General features: G+C 38.1%; 1 protein-coding gene and 1 long non-coding RNA gene across 11 annotated transcripts in view; one reads left to right on the top strand and one right to left on the bottom strand.

Annotated features, from left to right (window-relative positions):
• LOC120423423 (mpv17-like protein) overlaps positions 1–20,959 on the top strand; it is a 221,598-nt gene that overhangs the window by 25,875 nt on the left and 174,764 nt on the right. The gene's annotated exons all lie outside the window — the stretch shown is intronic.
• LOC120428944 (uncharacterized) lies at positions 11,410–12,883 on the bottom strand. Its single transcript, XR_005607180.2, has 3 exons — positions 12,632–12,883; positions 11,946–12,200; positions 11,410–11,671 (listed from the first exon to the last, which is right to left on the bottom strand). It is a non-coding gene; the product is annotated as an uncharacterized LOC120428944 (long non-coding RNA).

Raw genomic sequence — 20,959 nt, 5'->3', positions numbered from 1 at the left:
TTTCCCAACTCTCGACTTAAAAGCCAACAACTGAATAAACATCGAAAAAAAAAGTGCGACTGCTTGCGTGAACTCGTTCAGCTTGCTAACCCGCTTAAATAATGTATCAGGCCAGGACAGTTGTCGTCGACAACGAGCTGGAATATTCAGGAATGGGTTCATGCATTAGTCAATAAGTTGACCAGTTCACAAAAGCAGCTCGATTCTTTCCTTCGGGGACAAACATGGCCACGGCAACGGCTAACTAATGAAAGTTCAATTTATTTCAAACACAGTAGGGCCAAGTCTGGTCTCTGATCGGGTTTGTGACCAAACGGAGCGCAACTTATCGTTATTCACTCTGATGGTTTTAACCTTTCTCAAGCATTTATGTAAAATTTAATTGTCATATGAACTTTCAATAATGTATTTTCGAATTTTGTTTTTTTTTTAAATACAAATTTCAGTCGACTCTCTGGTTGTCAATATCCAAGGGACCGTCGAGGAAGAGAATCACCAGTTTACAGAACGATGGAAAATGAAGACTCGATTGAAAATATTTTTTTCTTGATACCCAGCTATGGGAGAGAATCATGGCAACGTCCATCAAACAAAAACAAACTAATGTCAAACAGCCTTCAAAGCTTCGTTTTGCCAAGAAAAATGTCTATGTAAGCCATGAGAAAGTAAAATTATTGACAACCGGAAGAGATTTTAAATGCAAACAGAATCCAAGGGACCGTCGAGGAAGAGATCCTTCAAGCAAGGGAAAGTATCGAGGAATGAAGATAATTGAAGTATGCAGATTGAAGGGACTGAAGAATTCATCGATAGATGGAGAATTATTGATATCGAGAAGATCGACAGCCAGAGAGTCGACTGTATTAAATTCAAATAAATTTTCTTTCAATGAAAATCAAACTATTAATTGTTTAGATCTTAAATACAGTGAAACCACTTTTTACGCGGTGCGTTACATTTTTCTAATTTGTCGATTTCTCTGGAACGACGCAGCATGTTTGCAATCTTTTAAGAGAAATTTGTTGGTTTTGTTCAATCTACAAAACGCTTTTTGAAGCTTGCACAAATATTTTATGGCTTTAGAGAAATCGACGAAATAAAAAGCGTAACGCCACCGCGTAAAAAGTGGTTTATCTGTATTGTTTGCTCACATTTGAAATAACGTTGGTTTGATATCATGTACAGGGAGCCCAAATCTATCATACCTCGACAAAACTGAAGCGTTTACTGGCATCAACTTCGAAAGAAGAAATATTTATCTGAATAATTAACTTTGTGAAAATGTTGCAAAAACAAAGTTTTAAAATTTTAAAAGAAATCTGAATAATTAACTCTATGGAAATGTTGTAGTTTTTATGTCAAAAGGGTGACTTGCACCAATAGGCGGAAAATTGTCACCATTTTGGATATGACGTGTGCAAAAAACTTTTGTATATATGAGCAGTTCTCTCAGATTTCGGTCATTCGTTTTTTTTTTTTGTATTTTTTAATCCGATTGAAACTTTTTTGGTGCCTTCGGTATGCCCAAAGAAGCCATTTTGCATCATTAGTTTGTCCATTTAATTTTCCATACAGATTTGGCAGCTGTCCATACAAAAATGATGTATGGAAATTCAAAAATCTGTATCTTTTAAAGGAATTTTTGATCGATTTGGTGTCCTCGGCAAAGTTGTAGGTATGGATACGGACTACACTGGAAAAAAATGATACACGGTAAAAAAAATTTGGTGATTTTTTATTTAACTTTTTATCACTAAAACTTGATTTGCAAAAAAACACTATTTTTATTTTTTTATTTTTTGATATGTTTTAGAAGACAAAAATGCCAACTTTTCAGAAATTTCCAGGTTGTGCAAAAATCATTGAGCGAGTTATGAATTTGTGAATCATTAATGATTTTTTTCAAAAAATCGAAATGTTGGTCCCAAACATTTTTTAACTTCATTTTCCGATGTAAAATCAAATTTGCAATCAAAAAGTACTTCAGTGAAATTTTGATAAAATGCACCGTTTTCAAGTAAAATCCATATTTAGGTGACTTTTTTGAAAATAGTCGCAGTTATTCATTTTGTTAAATAAGTGCACATGTTTGCCCTTTTTTGAAAAAAATATTTTTGAAAAGCTGAGAAAATTCTCTATATTTTGCTTTTTTGAACTTTGTTGATACGACCCTTAGTTGCTGAGATATTACAATGCAAAGGTTTAAAAACAGGAAAATTTATGTTTTCTAAGTCTCACCCAAACAACCCACAATTTTTTAATGCCGATATCTCAGTAACTAATGGTCCGATTCAGAATTTATAAACCAAGACTAACATTTTAAAAGGGCATAATATTGAATGTTTGGTCCTTTTGAAATGTTAGTCTTGACTTGAAAATTTTGAAAACATTGTTTTCGAAAAGATCGGAAAATTTCACAAATATTTCATATTTTAACATTGAAAATCGAACCATTGGTTGCTGAGATATCGACATTAGAAAATGATGGATTTTTTGGGTGAGACTTAGAAAACATCAATTTTCCTGTTTTTAAACCTTTGCATTGTAATATCTCAGCAACTAAGGGTCGTATGAACAAAGTTCAAAAAAGCAAAATATAGAGAATTTTCTCAGCTTTCCAAAAATATTTTTTTCAAAGGCGGGCAAACATGTGCACTAATTTAAAACAATGAAAAACTGCGACTATTTTAAAAAAAATCGCCTAAAAATGGATTTAACATGAAAGTACTTTTTGATTGCAAATTTGATTTTACATCGATTAATGAAGTTGAGAAATTTTTGCGACCAATATTTCGATTTTTTGAAAAAAATCAGTATTGATTCAAAAATTCATAACTCTGTCAAACATATCAAAAAATAAAAATAATTAAAAATATTGTTTTTTTTTTGCAAATCAAGTTTTAGTAATAAAAAGTTAAATAAAAAATCACCAAATTTTTTTTTACCGTGTATTATTTTTTTCCAGTGTAGTCCGTATCCATACCTACAACTTTGCCGAAGACACCAAATCGATCAAAAAATTCCTTCAAAAGATACAGATTTTTGAATTTTCATACATCATTTTTGTATGGACAGCTGCCAAGTTTGTATGGAAAATTATATGGACAAACTAATGTTGCAAAATGGCTTCTTTGGGCATATTGAAGGCACCAAAAAAGTTTCAACCGGATTAAAAAATACAAAAATTAAAATTGAAGAAAAAAGACCGATATCGTAGAGAATTGCTCATAAGGAACAAGGGGTGCGGTTTTTGATACCCGGATGATTTTTAAATCAGTTTAAATAAATAGAGAACATCGCAAATTTATAGTTATTTTCATTTAGGGTAATAAATTTAATATTATTACTTTTAAAGTAGTCAGAATTTGTCATCTTAACCAAGCCCCAATACGAATATTTAAAATAGTCAAATAATAATATTCGTAAAAGTAGCATTATCCAGATAGCTCTATCCGTCTTTATAAACCCCAGAAAAAATATCCCGATACTCGTGAAACGAGAAAGTTTTGTTCAATTTAGCATTGCAAAGTATTCCCTGCTATTCTGGTTATTTATAATGAAAATTTCCTGCTGTTATAATCAATCAAAAAACTATCCGGATATCCGAACCTGCATCCGTATTATTTAATTTAAGATTTATGATCCACCATCAAAAAGTATAATGAAATCTTTTTAGTGACCATAACTTGGGATAGGAACCAAATCATCAATTTTCAAGACTCATTACAAAGATAATAATAATCAATAATCTATCCAACAATATAGATCCCGAAACAATTTGCATCATGTATAAGGAGATCCAGATTTGAAAAAGTACTTAAATATCATCATCAAAACTTTTATAGTCGTTCAGAATGTATTCAGATTACTTCTCCAACGATATGTCGCACGATAGATCTGGACTTCATTTTCAACCAAATTACTGGGATCTGGTATCGCAAAACATTTAGGTATCAGCGGCCATATATTTCGATAAGATTGCCAGATCTTCAAACTTTGTGACCCATTGGAATGAGAAGTAAATAATCATTGTTAGAAGTGCCCTAGTCTAAACGTTCCAATGCAATGAAATTATGAGCAGAGCTTATATGAAATTGAAAAGGATTAATTTAGGGGTTAGGCCGATGCAGTTTTGTTTTAGACGCAGGAAATTGCATTTAAATTGTTTTCTGTTGAATAGATTTATTTTTGCAATAAAACTTGAAGTTTTTTGAAAAACAAATTTGTCCCTTTATTTCGGCCAATTTTGACAGGGAGGGGGGAGAGACATACACTTTGAAAATGTTCACCCAACAATAAAGGTAATTAACTAATAATTCAAAAAATTCTGAAAATTAACTCAACTGACAATTGCAAATTGCATCATAAAGCAGGTATTAGACTATGACAAACAAGCAAACAAACTCGCAATTTTGACAGTTTGGCAGTTTGTTTGCTTTGTTTGTATGCCTGAATTTGTTTGAAGAAACGTCAACTTGCAAACATTTTGCTTTGTTTGCGGGTATGCCGCAAACAAGTTTGCAATCTATCAAACACGAAAATGTGCGAGTTTGTTTGTTTGTCATAGTCTAATACCTGCTTAATTATTTCGTTAAATGTGTCATACAAAACAGTCAAACTCATTTCGTGAAAAAAAAACCTAAGATAACAAAAAATCGACAAGTCTGATATTCGGCAATTCTGGTATTCGGTACTGTCGGCGAATTCCCGACAATGTGCGGGGTGAATTGAAATATTTTGTCGGGGGATCAGGTGCAACTTTTTTTCAGGATGTGGATTTTATAGGGCAGCCTGGTTTTTTTTAAAGCCACTAAAAAAATATAGAAACAACAATTTTTAGCAAGCGATTTCCAGCAAATCGACGTGATCGTCGCGTGTCGCTTCTTGACGTTCCGAGAAAAACGCGTTTTAATGCTTAACAAAAAATATAATAAATAGCGACCTTTCCAAAAAACATGGAATTAACTTATTATTTACACGATGGGCACCATCTTCTACGATGTTTTGATTCCAAAGTTTAATTGGGCAAGAGCTTCAAGATGGTTTAAAGAGAATTTTATCCTTCCGCGGTCCAAACTGCTATGCTGGAGATTTCCTGAAACTTTTTGCTACTTGGTCAACTTTTTCATGAAAACCCTTATGTTCCAAAAGATTCTAAAGCCTTTCATCTGCACGAATGAACTAAGCTAGCCAATCAAAAAAAAACAGGAGCAACTCAACGACAAAATCAACGCCCAGACACACACCGGATGCAGAATTAATTCACGTGCTGGGAACGCCCTCCGTCTGGCGACGATCGATCAAATCTTCCAGTAGAACGTTGGAGTTTTGAAGTTGACCCAGCCTCTAACCGGCGGGTCCGGCGAAACGGCACTAATGAATTCCGACAGTGATAATCGCTTAATATGTACCTAGGCATATTGCCTATCAGCGCTCGCTCGCGGTCAGTCCAAAGGCAATCAATTCAGCAGTGTGTGAGTGTGTGTGTTTGCTCATGAACTTTTATTTATCAACCCGGTGGAGTTGAATGTCGAAGTCGATCGAACGGCACCGTACAAGACACATACTCCTTGCTGGCTGTGGCCGGGGTAGATCGGATCGAGGTGGTTAGCAGCAGCAACCATTTATCTTAATGACTATACACTGCGTGTAAAGCATGATTTATGAATCAGATTAATTAGCACCGTGTTTCATGCTCACGCGGAGCACTGCCGTCCGGATCGTTCACTATGCGGGGGTATACTTAGTCTTCTGGATGAACGAACGACCACGTGAGGTGTCATGTTTTCGATCCATTCGGCAGGAGAGATACTATGCAAAATATAAATTGACGCGCAGTCATAGGTCAGTTGTTGGGAAACGATTTATACTTTTAAGTTGTGGTAGAACATGATTTAGAAGGAAGGTCGGTCGTTTGATTGATTTTTGAAACACAATCTTATAATATTCAGTGCTCAAAACATTCGAAGAAAATTATTTTACGTGAAGTGCGTTTTACAATTTGACATTTAATTACCACTTAAAACCGACCAACTAACAGTCAGATCCACTTCTGTTGTTGCTCCCAAATTTAGATTTATCCATCATTGGAGTGTAATTAATGGACCATGACACACAGCGCCCCTTTTGCCGCAGTAAAATGGAAGCAAAATTTTATAATCTGATTTATTTGAAGCAATTTTCTGTGTTTCCACAGTCCCTGGGCGGCTCCAACCGTTTGCAGCTCAGCTCTTCTACCCACACCCCAAAAGTCCCATAAATCCCCTGCCAAGCAATTAATCTCATATTTTATTGCGATGATAGATCTTCCTTTTCTCCAAAGTGTCTTTCCTCGTTACTGACAGGCCAGGGATTCCCTCCAACAAATGAGCACGCGAAACATAAGAACAAGTCCAAATATAATTCGAGCAACTCGATTTTATTGCTTTCTCTACCCCCGTCGACTGAGCTGAATCTGAGGACGAGATGTGGTTTGCAGCAAACATATTTTCTCTTTTTTTTTTACTTTTTTCCAAACTCAGATCTTTAGAATTATTTATTTCGGCGTCGTGAGCCAAAACTTCTCTCGTTTCTCCCGGAGGATGAATGATAATAATATAATTATTGTACGTACCAGCAAAGAGGCCCCCACGTCCCGGGCGAAGGTTCATCCTTTGTCAGTTCAGTCTTTGGACGGCGCGCGTTGGGGGTACATAAATTTGGGAGTTGCTTCAAAGGAATTTATTCATCCTCGAAAGTGGAGTCCCTTTCAGACGACGACGAGGCGAGCCATAATTACGGCCGCAGCAGCAACACACTATCTCTGGGGTATAAATTTAACTCGAAATATAAATCTTGCCACGCAATGCCCGAGAGTGTAGAACAGTGACTCGGCGGGGCTGGAGAGGCGTCTGAGGGACGGCGGGAAGCGACTTGGCGTGACGATAATAAGCGTTTCTTGGCACAGCGGCGGCGCTGTACGAGGAACCATCAAGCTAGTCAGACTGTGGAGCAAACAAGTTTTTTAGCCCGGCCTATAAGTAGGTCACGCGGAGAATTTAGGATAAGGATTGGAGGAAACAAGGATTAGGTGTTTAGATAAATAAGTCGTTAATTAAATTGGTTTTATGAGTGTGTGTGTGGGAGCAGATAAGCAGTTTTTATTGAAGATTTCACTTTAAAACACGTCAATAATTGGAAGCCAAACCTGTAAAACTTAATGAGGTTGTCAGACGAGCAATTTATGTTTATTCGAGAGTTGATAATTTTGATTTCTCGAAATGGCATAAATGTGCCACACGACAAGTTTATTTTTTTTCTGCATTTGTTTTCTCGTGATTGAAAAACTCCAGTTATCAATCCTCCTCCAAAAATAAGCTTTTCACAGAAAGCTCGTAGACCCACCTTCAAGCATACCTATCGACTCAGGAACAAAAACTGAACAACTGTCTGTCTGGGGGTGTGTTTATGTGTGTAGTATTAGCCTGTCCCATTTTGACGTCATGTCGAGAAATTTTAGGTGCTCACTTCTTAAATGATAGATAATAATGTTAGGAACAACGTTTTCTTAGACAAGAAAAAATTATAAAATACTTATCGCACCCCTCTTCGATTTACTAAAAAAAGTTACCTTTTTTTTAATAAATTTTCTAAAATTGCTTGGAATCAATACAAAAACTGTTTCAATCAGGCGTGTAGTTTTTTTAAACGATAGGTTTTTGTCCACTATTGAAATTGGACCTAAATTGAAGTTTTTGGTCGCTCCCAAGCGGATTTATGTCGAAAAAATCGCATTTTTTCGAAACTTTTTTAGAATTGCTAATTTAATTAAGGGTAGCCAATTTTCCCCCAGTAAAACCAATACATCGTCAGCTGTGTGCTATCTTGTGACAACGACCATTTAGTACTATTCGAGAAAATCGATTTTCAAAGCTTGACGTTAAATATTTTCAAAACTAGGAATGGTAGAGCCAAACTTTTTGAAGCAATCGGTTCGTATACTATCGCTTAACAAACGCTCCAAGTTTCAACTAATTTGGCTACACCAGTTAAAAGATACAGTAAATTATGTAATCAAAAATCTGAAAAGCACGTGTCACAAGTGTGCACAGAATTCCCATACAAACTAAAATAGACTTAAATCAATAGTTTAACCGACTTAATCAGTATATTTTCAAAAACAAAAGATTGCATTGCCTTCAGAAAATGTGTATCAACATAAATTTGTGAAAAACAAGAAATTTTTTCCACATTTTCCAACAACATGTATGACGTGTCACAAGTGTGCACGATCATTTTGATGATAAATTGGTCTTTGTCACAAGTGTGTTTTGCGATATCCGGGAAACGGAAGCGAGTTTTCAAAATCGGGTTAAAGCATCTTGTAGTGTTTGTTAAGTATAGCAAAACGTCATCATTAACTCATTTTCGACGGTCTATGTCACAAGATAGCACACAGCTGACGATATGCAGTTTGTAGTAAATTTCTCGGCAAACATTTTTCTCTCTGAAAAAATGCAATTTTGACCAATCCAGTGCCGAGATATTTGAGTTTCAGTAAAAAAAAATGTTTCAATTTTCATAATTTATCAGCATTCAGAAGCAAGGCCTACTACACCCACAGTAGCACGGCCACCTATTGAGAGAATAGCGATCACGAAATGCGAGAACAAAGCCATTATGCACGGACGGAGAGAATAGTGGTTGAAATGGTCGAGAGCACTATTCTCAAGAAATATTTCAAGCGCAAAAACTTTGCGAAACTTGACATACCGTAAAATGGGGTGACTTTGATAGCCGGGGTGACTTTGATAGGTTTGCTATTTTTTCGCAAAATGAAGAGTACAATTAAAATACTTACGGAATGGTTTAGAAACATACTGACCGTGGTAGAGAAGTGTTCAAAGTACCTCAAGAAGAACTTTTCATAAATTTTTGACAAGTTTAAAAAGTTAGTTAACTATAGTTAAGAAAATGTTGATGAAAGTCATTATTTTAAACTTCTCAAAGTGTCTTGATTTTCTCAATGAACATGATTTTTAATCGGAAAACGGAATGCATTTTCGGATTCTTTGGAAAATTTTCCACTAGGAGAAGGTTAAAAAAGTTTGTAAATAATAAATAATATGTGTTTTTGAAACACAATTAAAAAAAAATCTCCAAATTAAAAGGCAATTTCAGTTGAACAAATTTCATGTAAAATGTGAAAACTTGTGATTCGTGCTTCGAATTCAGTATAAAATGCAATATAAATCGATAATTTTGCAAACAAAACTAGTTTTAACAAATTTCAGGCAAAATTTCGACTTTTTAACAATTTTACCTAAAATTTATATGTATTTTGCTAGAAAGCTTATACACTTAGTTAACCAAATATAAACATTGATTTTTTTTTCTTAAAACCTATATCAGCTACTTTAGTGATGGTACATTTAGCGTTCAAATAAAGTTTGAACATCTTAAATATGATTTTAACAAGAAAAACTATGACTATCAAAGTCACCCCAGAATTAAAACTAAGAATTTTTAACGTAACTATTTTTCTAAACATTATTGAAAAAACTTTTTTCCGAAATAGTGCATGGACTTTGTGTGGTCTACCCCAGTACATGTTTTAAAAATAATAATCTTGAGAAAAACCTTACCTGTTGGAAAATATTCCAAAAACAAATTGAAATCCTATCAAAGTCACCCCGGTTTACGGTAAGCTTTTTGTCACTAATACATGTAACACATTTTACATGTATTGGTGTCAAAGCACCTTCAGTATTTTGTAAATGTATTAGTGAAGACAACGGATCATGCGCATGTATTGGTGAGGAAATACTATTTCCTAGTGAACTTTTCCAAACGGTCCTAACTACTCAAGTATAAAGAAATTACTCTAGTTTTGTTTGGTCGCAAACGTTAGTTTGAGTAGTCACCCTGCCGTGTAGCATAGATTTCTGTTTTGCTATAATTTTCTATCTTGCGTGTGCACACGGCAGGGCAACAGTAGTGGTGTTGTTGATCGTCGCGATCACACGCACCATCGTAGAGTTTTGCACATTCCTTTTTGCACTGCTTGAGTGTAGTATCATTAGAAATAAATCGTCGTCGCAGCCGGTCGTCGTCTCGCGTTTCTCTGAGGAGTTTTGTTTACCTTTGCGCGAATAAAGAGAAGAAGAAAGTTAAGTTTCTTGTGGAATAAATTGTAGTTTCTATCGTGAAGTTTTCTGTCGTGTTTTCTTGAGTACCTGTGGAGAAATACTTACCGGGAATCTGCTACACCTGCTCTGGAACATACCTGTGGAACCTACAAAGAAAAGGGAAAGGAAAACGAGCACGGGAGGTACGGAAGGAATCTGGAAGGAGGATTATCGGGACAGAAGGACGACACAACACACGTAGGACAAACACACAACAACTAGACACAACGTAGAAGAAGTTTTAGCAGCCAAAGTACAGGTGAGAACGCGTTTCGTGGCCAGACGGGATTGGGTCCGAACATTGGTGCCGTGACCAGGATTGGGGCCGCGCTGTGGATTCAGTTTGCGGATGATAACGCTGCTTCAAAATGGCTCGGCCGCCATTGACGTCGGAGTGGTCGTTTTCGGAAGCGGCCACCCTTGTGGAGCTATACGACCGTTCGTATAAGCAGCCGATGAGCCAATGACCACCTGTGTCACTGATTGGCTCAGCTGCGGCTGTTGATTACCGTTCTTGCTGCTTCGGGTCTGGAGTCATGGTACTCTTGCCATCGTGGATAGATTGCCGAAGACGACAGCAGTACCAGGGATCAACGGCAGCGTCTACAAGCGGTAAAGCTCCGGCCATGGTTGATGGCAGCCGAGCGAAGCAGAATCATCCCGGAAGAAGAAGACGACGGAGGATGCCATGGGGACCGGAACGGTAGGCGCAAGAGCATCACAGGAGCAGGTTCCCTAGGGTAAAACTGACGTTTTAGGGGACCGGTATGTTGGGTCGTGGACCCTATAATTAGGTATTTTTAGTTACCCCCCGTCGTACGGGGGGGTGAACCAAAGAAGTAGTGTCAGAGTGACATTTTGACGTTTATTTGTTATTGTTTTGACTACTTGTATTGTAATGTTGTGAATAAACGTTCTCTTGTGTTTTGACCGCCGTGGAGATTGGATGTCTCCTCGGCAGAAGTAATCGCCGTGTGTTTGATTTATTGTATCGTCCTCCGAATGGTGTTTCGTCGTCGTCTTCGCTGTTCTTCGTAGTTGCTGAGGCAACTTGTGTGCTTCCCAGCCGGCCCGTTAGACACAACGTAGGGAGCTAGCTGATCGGGGCGAACATCGATCCTAACTACTCAAGTGTAAAGAAATTACTCTAGTTTTTTTCTTTGCATGTACGGAATAATTAATGCCTTAAATAAAACTCAGTTCAAAGCTCAGTTATTTTTTATTATTTAAAATTTTACAAGAATTGAAGCGGAATTTCAGTGGTCATTGCTGGCGATTTCATTCGTTGTGTCGATCTTCCCGAACCCAGGTGTGTACCGGTCAAGTCCTCCGCGAGATCGATCCAGCGGAATTGCAGTGGTTATCGCTGGAGATCCTCTTCGTTGTGTCGATGTTCCGGAACCCAGGTGTGGACCGGTCCAGTCCCCCGCGAGGGATCGTTCCAGCGGAATTTCAGTGGTCAGCGCTGGAGATCCTCTTCGTTGTAGGTCGTTTTCGAGGAATTCCTATGGAATACAAGAAATGAAATATTAATTTTGGGGATAATATTTAGTAGTTGCAAACATTTCAATAATCACAAAAAGTCCTTTGTCAAAATTGACAGTGTTTTTCAACACACCTTGAGTTTTTGGACACCAATTGTAGACTGGTCTTTTGACTGGACTGGACTTTTGAGCTTAATGCTTTATCCATGTATCTGCAAAATAGATTATTTCGCGACATTATCCTATTCGGACTGAATTCTAACCAATTCGCCGATTTTCACTAGGCAAAACTCACCGAATGCACCGATCAGCGTGAATTGTTCATCTTCCTGGTGATGCGAGCTCGGCCGTGCGTGAGAGGGTCAGTTCCCTGGACCGCCGCCGACACCAGAGCTGCTGAGCACGAGTGGAGAAGGTCTCGAACTCGACAACTTCCTGATGAGCTGCCTGCCGCCACTCCGACTTCGACCACTGCAGCTACCTGTACTTTTTGATCACGGGGTTCGGGGAGTGACGAGCTACTTGGACCGCCGCCGACGCGAGGAGTGCACTGGAAATAAGGAAAAGAAAACAAAGCGATGCTTTAATCAAAAGTATAAAAGCAGTTTGGCCTGAAATGATTTGTAAACATAAGTACATGCTGCTGACTTTACGATCAAGCCGAAAGTGCTGATTGTTTACAGATCGTTTCTGGCACTGTTTTTGGGTCCTTCAGCAAACTTTATAAACTTAATCCCGCATCCGGCAACATTTTTTTCAATAATTTACGTTTGCTAAAGGACTCAAAAAGTGAGGTTATGTCACAGCTTGTTGAAGATGAAGCGCCACGAATGACCTTCCGGTGTTGTGTTTTCTGGCATCGATGTGGGGTTACGATGGGAACGCCACTCCGACGGCCGGAAAAGAAAACCAAGATGGCGTTTGGTTGCCAATGATGGTCCAAATAGCGACGGGAGGCCAGATTAAAAAAAAGATACTTACCGATGTTGATCGAGCGTTGAAAAGTCTAGTCGAGGAAATGCTGAAAAATAAGAAAATTAGATAAAAATTGCTAGAATTCTTGATTAGCAAGCACCAGAACTTACCATCAACCGCCTTGTCGTGTTGCAGGAAACGAAATGAACGCCTCGTGTTTAAGTTCAAAATGGCGTCAGGTCGGTTTGGAGGAAAACCGACCACACACATTCGTGGAGTGATTTACACGTACCTATATAGAGTAAAACGAGAAATGCGCTTTTGTGTATTGGTGAACGGTTGGCGGAAAGCTTGTAAATTGAAATATTTCCAGCGAGCTTTCGGTCAGCACAACCAGTGAAAGAATTATTCTCTCGATAATTTCGACGTTCTCTCAAAAAATAAACGGTGGAACTATTCTCTCGGGGCCGAATTTTGGGTGTTATAACACGACGTTGCAAGCATATGTCTAGCAAGCCCCCACCTAATAAAAATGTGCAATTTTTCAAATTACTTAAGATAATCAGAAGTGAAAAAACATTCAACATCAAGAGTTCTGTGTATCAATCAAAGTGGAACGAAACCTGAGAAAAGTATGACCGAACATTCAAGCGATTTAAACACACAAATAACATTCCAAAACATCACCAACATTATATTCCAGATTTGGATTCAGTGGTCAAAATTACTATAAGAAAGCATACCCTGACCTTTAAGACATATGCTTGCAACGTCTTTTTCCTTCAAATGAACAAGATTAATTGAAAATCGAAAAATTTTGCTAATTTTTATTTCAATGAAAATGTGATTTAACCTTTTTAAGGCCGAAAACCACATGGTTTCGCGCGAACCATCGATTGTTATACACCAAAAGTTATGTTTTTACACTAAAAATCCTAATCCGATGAAAACTCGCACTGCACGGACCGGTGGCCAGAGTACATGGCACCGGAGGATCTGGATTTTTGAAATTTTGGTTAAATTTATCCAATTGAGAACTGATTCGCTTTCTTTTCTTCCATGAAGAGTCATGAAAACAATCCTACGATAATATTTAAACCATGAGACCCATCGCAACCGGTTCCTCCTATCTCCGGTGGCCACATCCACAACCGCTAAAGGAAAACAACATAAACTAGTCTTTATTTTGGATGGGGAGTGTCCTTAAGATGCAATTTAATCGGAGAACTGGTCACTTCTCTTTCAAACAATGAAGTTTGACATGTTGCCAGAGTGGTTTCAGGTGTTAGTAAAATATGGTCTCCAGATGTGACCACCGGAGAACCTGGGAACCGGTCAAGGAGCTATATTGGTTGGCTAAATATTGACAAAAATATTGATTTTCGAATAAAAAAGTACATCGGAATTTCTTTAAAACATAAAATATTTTTAACCATTCAAACATGCTAAATATGATTAGGTACTATTGCATTATTTTAGTTTGTTTCAAGGTGATTAGGTTTCTTATTTTAATTACAAATTTGAAAAAAAACATTGTTTTGCCTCTTGATTTTTTGGACCGATTTTGAAGGGGGAGGCGACATAAACTTTGCAAAATATTTGCAACGGCCTAGCAATACGAATAAAATGTCAATAACTAAGGTCTCCAATTCCATCTGCCGCAATTCACCCAGTTCCGTTAACCTTCCAAATGTTGAACTCGCCTGCAAACTTTTGTGATTAAACCACTCTGCAAAGTCAGGGACACTCTTATTCCCATCCAATTGACTTTAACACAGTCAGTTCATCGCCGCACCGCCGTAGCTTTTGCAAAAAAAAAAAGCTATTAGCTCAAATGGCGCTGATATTGAGTTTCAGCCACACACAAGAAAAAAATAATCCACCCAGAGTCGGCGAACGCTGTTTTGCCTTTTTAATGTGCTGGCTCAGTGGCCTCAACTCACGGCGGGGAAGGGCATCAGCAGTGACAAACATTAGCCTTAGTACTGCTGAACTGACAACCGAAACCTGGCAGAGAGACAGCGACAATTCTGTGTTTGCTAAAGTCATGGACGATTTTGCTGGGAAAGGGGGAAGGGATAAACGCCTGGCGCGAGTTCGGAATTAATATTAATTTGAGCTTTGATGTAAATTCATGATGATGCCTGCTGGTGCTTGTTTTTCGTAGTTTTATGTGCTGTTTTTCAGCGCTCTTTCTCTTTCGCTTGGTCGAGTTGAGTTTCGCTGTTTTTTCGCTGTCAGTCCTATCGGTTGACGACTGACTGCCCCCAGACAGACAGAGCCCTCTCTGTCTGGGATGGGTTCTTCCTGTGAGTGTTGCTGATTGTGACCCGGCTAAGGTTACATCGGGTGGATGGATGGAATGAATACAGATCGTGAACCCTGGGTGCCCTACGTTCAAAATTGCTGATTATATTTTTTGGTAATTGAACGGCAACGATTGTGGGGTGGTATTGAAAGTTTTTTTTTTCTTCAAATGTTAACTAAACTAGCTTGACAGGTGGTTAGGTTTCAAAATCTAAGGATAAAAAAATTAGCATTACCCAAAATCAACGAGTTTTATAATCTCTCACCTCTAGACATATTAAACTTCTTTTAACCGATTACAATGAATTTTGATGAGAGTCTTCAAGTAGCACGTAATCAATTCTGGCAATACAATTCAACAATCTAATTAATCCAATGCAGCTTTTCAGCATCAACCCCACCTGCGAAGGTTTCAAACTATAAAACCTTGGCCATCAGCCATCACTAGCCTCTCGATTGCAGCAGCACACACCGAATTTGGGGGGCCGGCTTGCTTCCGCCGCCACCGCCAGCTTCTAAAACCCGCAAACCTGTATACCGTCTGATATGGTTTGATTTCCCTCCCCTCAATAATTTATTTCCGTTGTTAATGTTAATTGCCTCATTAATTGATAGTTATCTACACGCCATCGTTTTTCCCCCCTTTTGTCTTCTTCTTCTTTTCCCCTCCACAATCAGTCAGTCAGTAGTACCCCACGGGTGGTGATGGGTAATTTGTGTGGGGGGTTTTGAAGGATAAGAGTGTGGGGAAGTGAGGTGTTGTTTGCCTTTCGGTCATGAGTGCAAGCTGTTGTACTCACTCGGAACTGATGTGTGGCTTTTAGAGTGGCAATGAAGTTACGCTGAATGCATTCTTCTTTCATGTTTTTTTTTTTCGTTTTTTTAACTCGTAATGTATGTGGCTTTTAAAATTCAAGGTGCAACAGTTCAGCGTACGGTAAAAATTTGAAACGAGTTTTGGAATTAATCAGGCTATTGTTTCAAGAGGGATAAAAAAGGCGCATTTTCAATCAAGCCGCAGACAGCACACTGGAGAGTGATTTATTTTCCGCCTGTACGGCGGCATCTGTCACATGGCACTCATTTTGATCGTTATCTTAACCAGATTGACCTGTACATGTCGGGCGTAAAACGGCTGTTGTTGTTGGCAATCGCAACGCCCGGCAATCAATGGGGGTCATTATAAATGTTTAGCAAGCGGTCCCGGCCAGTGTCTTATAAATCATGCGATTGAATGAATGTGACCAACGCGATTGCGATGCGATTATTTTTCAATTAGCTAACGACCGCACTCGTAAATTACGTCACCTTTTGTGTGATCTGAAACCGTTGGCATCGTTAGGCGCATTAGGGTGTCCAAATTTAATGAGCACAGCAACTTTTTAGTTCCTTTTGGGGTCCTAAACAACTCCCCACAGTTTAGGAACGATTGGTTTAGTCCTCACTTGTGGGAATTTGTATGGGGAAAACAATTTTTTTGGATTTTGATATTTACAAATTTCACGCATCACGCTGTACTTAAACCGGATTCATATTCGAATACTCTGAAAGATGCTCTACAACTTTCCCGAAGAGAGTATGGTGTTAACTTGCGCCTATAAAAAGATACAGCGTGTTCAAAACTCGTCTAAAACGTGTTTTTTGCTCGAAAATCACGTTTTAGACGAGTTTTGAGGACGCTGTATCTTCTTCATACTCTCTTCGGGAAAGTTGTAGAGCACCTTCCAGAGTATCCGAATATGAATCTGTTTTTAGTACAGCGTGAAACTTGGATTTTTCAAATATTAAAATTTAAAAAAAATATTTTTTCAATTCAAATTTATATGGAAAATTGGAAAACACGCTTTGCGCAAAGTGAGGACTAAACCAATCATTCCCAAACTTTGGGGAGTTGTTTAGGACCCCAAAAGGAACTGAAAAAATGCTGTGCTGGAAAATCAATTTTGATATTACACCCTAAAGGCGCATACCCCGGATGGATTATAGAAAACTATTACTCATGAAATGTAAGTAATTATATAATAGTAATTGATATAAAATTTTGTTGCATTTCCTGTAAGTGTCGGTTGGGGCTTTTCATTTGTAGGTCATATATAGTCCAGACTAAAATATCGGAAGTTATCGTTGAGCTCATACATGATCCCTACAATGATATGAGATTTTGTAATCCAAGATGATGGCTAATATGGAAATGATGAAATATAGAGAAATTGAAAACCCGGTCTAGCACATTGCTGAAATCGAATTTGATGTTAAAAATAAGAAACAAAAAACAAAAGTATTTCTCGTGATTGTTTTTACAAAGTTCCTATGAAAACCTTCAGATAATCCAGAGGTTACCAAATCATAGCCGATTTTTTTGACAATACTGACAAAAACTCACTTCATCTCTTTTGAGAGATATTTAAACTAAATTTGTCTCTAATATAAGGTCAGTAAACATAAAATTTTATATATATTTTTTCGCCCAGCAAAATGAAGTCGATCAAGTAGTCGGTTTCGATGAGAAAAAGTGGAAAATGTGCTCTAAAAATAGCGAAGACATCTCCCTATTGCCTTGGCGTTCTCGATTGCGAGATTCCTACTCGAAACTAGGTGTCCGAAGGCTTGATTGTTGAGGCAATTGCAAACCTCTTTTTACACCTTAGCTTCCATCCACCCCGGGATTCGAACTGACGACCTTTGGATTGGTAGTCCAACTGCCTACCAGCGACTCCACCGAGACAGGACCCAGGGAGACGACTCCTACACCTGGACTGAGCTAACGACCTAACCCTTTTTTTTTAGATTAGTCCTGGGCCAACATTTACTTCCCGTCCGACGGAAGGCGTGATCAGACAAATCTCGTCTCGAAAAATGCCACCGGGACCGTCTGGGATCGAACCCAGGCCGACTGGATGAGAGGCAATCACGCTTACCCCTACACCACGGTTAACAAGTTTTAAATTAAGTGTTTAAATTTTCAATCAGTTTAATTTTTTTTAAAGATTCCCCAGAAAGTTAAAATATTTTTTCAGATTTGTTATTTCTTTAAACATCTTTCTTCTGGATTATTTTAATGAATGGAAATTTTATCACCATATCAAAAGAGGAAATCTTCATATCTTGACTTTTTTTTGATAAGGTCCTATAAACAAATGTAAACATTGAGTGTATCCCGCTTACTCGGATGGACTTTGACATAAGGTGTGAAAGGGATACACTCAATGTTTACATTTGTTTATAGGACCTTATCAAAAAAAGTCAAGATATGTTAAACAGTGTTGCAAAAAATTAAAAAAAGAAACAAAAATTTAAATAACAAGCCATAATCTCAACATTTGAATGAAAAAATGTTTTGAAATGCATTTCACACTAGTTCAGTTGTTTTGCAATCATTAGTTTTACGTGGGTTTTATAGAAAATCTAGATGTTTAGGCAACGCGCCATCATCGTCAAGGTGGTTCCCCTCTCAGTTCAACTGGATCAGCCAGGTGCAGGGTTGGCCAATACCGTCACTGAGGGAAGACGCTTAGCCGCGTGGAAGTCCAGTTACGTCCGCTCGACATCCGGCAGCGGAATCCTGCCCGAAGCAGCAACAACAGCCATCAGCCGTTATTTGACTGCAAAGATCCACCGTAAGCCAAGATGCCGGCGCAACACCACTGCATCCCGGCACCGAAGACCACGATTCCACAGTCGGAACAAGTCGTTGCGGAACACTTTCTCTGGGCTGGACGAGCTTTCTGAACTTCCAAAAATAAATAAATAAATAAACAGCCTGCCATAGCAACGGATATCTTCGTCATCACTGTGAAGAAAAATCACTGTGATGAAAAAATACTGTGATGAAAATAATTGCGCAGGACTCTAGTAAAGTGCAAAATGCGCAATATCAAGAGATCGGAAATTGTATGCCCTTTCCGATGGCACCTAGGATGACTTGTGAAACATGGACCGGTTTTACGAAATTCCAACTAAAAATCAATTCTATCGATACAAGGACCTCCAAAACGGTGTTACATATATCTACTCCAAAATATATTTTTTTAGCAGTTATATGGTAATATATTGACATTCCGTTGAATTAAAAGTTTGCAAAATTAAGTTTAGATACGTTTTATATAGCATTTCCTATGTGATATAATCTTTTATACTAAGTAATTATTAAACTATATATTCAATCCAAATCATTTTATTAATCAGTCAAAGATGCCTATTTGGAGTTGGGAGACTGGAAAATTACTTTAAGGGTTTAAGGGATTTTCAAAAAAATTATTAAAAAAAAAAGATAAAAATATTTTTGTGTTTTTCATATTAAAAAACAGTCAGTTTCTAAATTTTGTATTTTTTTAAAAAGCAAAATTTTAAAATCGGGCTTTGTCATGCACACGGGATACGTCTCGAGAGTCTTCATCTAAAATTTCAGCCAATTTGGTCCATCCCATCTCAAGATATCGTGGCACCCGTATATCAACTCAGTGTTTCGAGAAAAACGCTAACAAAGTTTGACAGTCCGCTTTGCGCATGGCAAAATTTTGAGCTTTAATCGTCTGTTACTCAGTTTAATCATGAAACTTTCAGGAGTGATTGAAAATCATCTCTTGAGTGTATATTCTGTAATAAAGAATTTTGTGATTTTTCACATGTATGTAACCCCTTAATTATGGTAATATTACAAGAGGTGTACATACTTTTTTGCACGTTTTTGGCACTTTTTAAAAGTATTTGTTATAGAACTTTTTATAGAACTTTTTATAGAAAAAAAACATAGTACTAGGTTTATGTCAAACTTGAAATTATTTGCATGTTTCATCACAAAATGTGCTTGGTGCTCATGGGGTGTAAAGGGTTCATACTTTTTTACATACTGTAGCATAACTACGATGATTTTTTTTATGAAGATGACACCGATACCTTCAATGTTTGATAATTTCAAAGCATTTTTAAAACAACAACGATATTAAATTTCAAAAAGAACCACAACACCGCTGGAAGGAAGGTTGTTTGTCACTTTCTTCAAAATGAATTATTTTCAAAATAGTTTCACTGTATTTTGAAAACATCATATTATGTTTACGTAACACAAGACGCTGCGCTAACAAATATTGACGCAGACAACTTGCCCCGTCGCTGTTACAGAGAGAACAAAAAACAAGCTTCTTTACTGTTAGCAAAAAAAAAATAGAATAAATAAAACAGCGTTTGAAACCTGAATCCCTACGGAGAAACGTTTTCGTGACATGATGTGATAAAAACGTACAACAGTGCCATTGCCAGCAGCAGCAGCAGCTCTTTTATCATCGTCTCGTTTTATATGCAAATATTAAATTATTATCTGGGAATTTGCGAACGCTAGGGGCAGGGGCAGGACGACTGGGGGGGAGGGGGGGTTGCAACATTTGAATAAAATCAAACAGAAAATTCAATTTCAAGTTTTTGAGTGGCAGCAGCAGCAGCAGTGTGGTGCCACATGACGCTCCTCAACCGGCGTCACAAGTAAGAGAAGAAGTGTGGTGAAGTGGTGCTTACCGGGCGGGAGGTTTGGAAGGAAAGTGGATGGATTCGAAATGTCTGCCAGACTGCCATTATACATCCGAAACAGAGACGGCTCAGTTATTTCAATTCAAATCAGCTCACGCCGGAATTTTTAGCATTCATTTTCCTCCCCACTATAATATAATTGCACCATGGGAGGGGATTTTGGGGGCGGCACGAGAGACCGTCAATGGCACATTGGCAGCTGCATTTATTATGCAGATAATTAAAAACACACAAAGACAATCACAATTTCCACCCGGCTGGAAAATATGCACGGTTTCCGTGGTTCACCTCACCGATTGAACTGATGAGCCGGAATGGTCCGACGGTCCAAACCCCGAGCGTTGCGGTTGGCCGTAATGGATCGCGCGACGGTTTCTAAATCGACAAGCCGAAAATTGATTATGCATACATCACACACTCATATAATGCTGCTGTGACTCATTAGTCACGAGTCTGGCACGGCCGGTTGGTGACAGCGTGATGTTCACCTGTCTGAAGTTGAAGCGTCGTTGCGATGTGGAATGGAATTTTTCCTGTGTATTACGGTGATTTAACCGCTTACGT

The sequence above is a fragment of the Culex pipiens genome, chromosome 1 (assembly GCF_016801865.2).
Source record: "Culex pipiens pallens isolate TS chromosome 1, TS_CPP_V2, whole genome shotgun sequence".
Classification (NCBI taxonomy): Eukaryota; Metazoa; Arthropoda; class Insecta; order Diptera; family Culicidae; genus Culex; species Culex pipiens.
Note: the sequence above shows the minus strand (reverse complement) of the source record. Positions and strands in the feature narration are given on the sequence as shown.